The sequence below is a fragment of the Leptonychotes weddellii genome, chromosome 12 (assembly GCF_054177405.1).
Source record: "Leptonychotes weddellii isolate Sample4059 chromosome 12, ASM5417740v2, whole genome shotgun sequence".
Taxonomy (NCBI): domain Eukaryota; kingdom Metazoa; phylum Chordata; class Mammalia; order Carnivora; family Phocidae; genus Leptonychotes; species Leptonychotes weddellii.
Genome location: NC_138380.1, coordinates 49,662,655 through 49,665,539, shown reverse-complemented (window position 1 = coordinate 49,665,539; position 2,885 = coordinate 49,662,655). Strand labels below are relative to the sequence as shown.

Here is a 2,885-nt window from a genome sequence, read left to right as displayed (position 1 = left end):
TCCTTTTGCTTTTATTCTATTGTTTATTTCAACTTGGGAACTAGGTTACTACTGTGAACTTCTACTTAAGCATTTTCTGAATTTTTGTGTGAAATGCAAGATTGAGAGACCCGGAAGGTACACCTAACAGGGTATGCAGCTGCTTGTCCACATTTCATACCACTTACGTTCTTCTCCCACCGTCGTGGCTATTTCTATGGAATGATGAGAACATCTACCAGGAAGACATTTATGGAATCAGTGTGCCTGGGACCCATGGTATAAGAGGGAAAATGGGGAATACATTTAAGAAAACAGGGCATACCATCTTTTCCATAAGTGGTAACAATGACGTGTACTGTTGATTAAAAGATTTCTCACATGTTCCTCTAAACGAACTATCAAGTTCTTAAGCTACAAGGGCATTCCACCTAACCACCTTTCCTGGAGCTCCTTTCTTACTGCAGTGGAGAAAGAAGAATGAATTTGCTGAATACTACCATCTATACTCTGGTGGTGGTGTTTTGTATTTTTTTTTTAATTTTATTTATTTATTTATTTGAAATAAAGAGAAAGAGTGCACCACTGGGAGGGTGGAGCAGAGGGAGAGAGAAGCAGGCCCCCCACTGAGCAGGGAGACCGACCCAGGTCTCAATCCCAGGACCCTGAGATCGTGACCTGAACCGAAGGTAGACGCTGAACTGACTGAGCCACCCAGGCACACACACACCCTGTTTTTAATATATCAGTTATTTAATTAGGTTTTTGTAAGAAATTTAGAACATCAATTTGTGAGGGCAAACTCCACTTGTGAGAGAAACCACAGAGCAGAAGTAGCCCTGGAGCTGCGGAACAGCTTTTACTTTTTGCAGAATTTGTGAGTCCATAGCTTTCTGCTCAACCTTGTGCTGCTCTGTATGCTAGTATTTCTCTTTCTCTGGGTCAAACTTCTAACCTTTCTGGTGTCTGGGCTTTCAAAGCTTCTTCTTCTTAAGGTAAGGATCAGTGAGATGTTCAGGGATTTTCACACTACTGATATCAATTTTGGTGGAGGTGGCAATGACAAATTTCTGGTATGTTCTGCACATAGGAACTAATTGAGGGGGTGCCTGGGTGGCTCAGTCGTTAAGCATCTGCCTTCAGCTCAGGTCATGATCCCAGAGTCCTGGGATCGAGCCCCGCGTCGGGCTCCCTGCTCAGCGGGAAGCCTGCTTCTCCCTCTCCCACTCCCCCTGCTTGTGTTTCCTCTCTCGCTGTGTCTCTCTCTGTCAAATAAATAAAATCTTAAAAAAAAAAAAAAAGCAACTAATTGAGTATCAGAGGCCTGGTCACAAGTAGCAAACCACTGCTCAGCTGCTTCAGGAAACCTTCCTCTTGCCTCCGTGGTGCCCACTGAGGATGATCAGAATGCTGTGGAGAGGGGAATTAGCTCAGTTTTCTCACATGCTAACTGAAGGGATTTTTACCACAGCTCAACAGCTTTCAAGGCACATTTTCGGTAGAGTAACATCTAGGCATTTTGTGAAATTTAACCACTCCTGAACCACCATGCTTATCACCACCAAATAGAAGGAGTGCCCAAATAAATGGGTGCTTTATATAACACAGCAAAGAGAACCACTACAAAATAATTTAAATAATATTCCAAACTCTAATCCAAAATTGTATAACATAAAGTTCAGAAGAATTTCAAGTTAAAAAAAAAAAAGGATATATGGAAAAGGAAAAAAACAGCAACAACAGAACTTCCACCCCTAAGAGCAAAGAGATTCCTGCTGAAAATTCCTAACCATTACTATTATTATTCTCAATCTCATCTTCTAATGCTTATTAGATATAGTTTATTTCATCATTTACACAATGTATTATGGATGACACAAATTTAAGTCTGTGTAGTAACAGGGAAGATGGCATCTATTTTATTCTCATAAGAAAAATGTTAAATCAGATGGGTTGAGTTTGTGGGTCAAGGTCAAAGAATCAGCAAGTGGCAGAACTAAGATTAGTATCCATGTCTCCTAATGCTTAAAATTACACTAAGTTGAGAAGAACTAAGTTAATAGTTGAGTATTTTGTGAGGTGGAAGGGATCATTTTAATTTAATGCCACTATTAATTAGTAATTGTAACATGGGGGAATAAAAAGTAAGGTGGAATGAGACAAATTTTCTGAAGAGAGAATTAAAGTCAAAGGAAGAAGAAGAGATTTCAACAGTTATCTGTATAGTACTGATCAAAACAGATCTACTTTTCCAATATCTCGTATGTCTATCAGTCTGCAAAGTACTGGTAGGAGGTGACAAAGAAACCTGAGTAAGACTTCATTCAATATGGGCTGATTCATTGAATGAGGGGATACAAAGCCCCCCTAAAAGAGGAAAGAGATTACTAATTAAAGGATTTCAATGAACCATGCAGAATTATTCCTCTAATCAGAGCAGTGAATGAACTGCCTAATCTCTGAGTAAATAAGTAGGTTGCTAAATATTCCAGGATTACAAATAGCCAAATTAATTAATTTCCTTGAATAATTACTCATTCATTTATTCAATTTCCAGCTAACTGAATAATCATTATCTAGAGAGCTTACAAAAATAAATATTCTAAGTTTAGATATTGTATTATGGTTATGCAGGACATTACCATTGGGAAAAACTGGCTGAAGGCTACATGGGATCTCCCCTAACATTTTTTTATAACTTGTAAACCTATAATAATTTCAAAATAAAAAATGGACATAGATAAAAGATAGATAGATAGATAGATAGATAGATAGATAGATAGATAATTCTAGGGCTTCACCCTCAAAGATTCTTATTCAGTAAGTTTGGAGTGGGATCCAATGATCCATATTTTTTAATCAGCACTTTGTATGATTCTGATGTGCTGCTATGTTTGGGAACCACT

General features: G+C 38.2%; 1 pseudogene; it reads right to left on the bottom strand.

The window, feature by feature from the left end:
* Positions 1 to 755: 755 nt before the first annotated feature.
* Positions 756 to 1,536, bottom strand: LOC115937265 (large ribosomal subunit protein eL6-like; annotated as a pseudogene).
* Between the last annotated feature and the right edge of the window lie 1,349 nt (positions 1,537 to 2,885).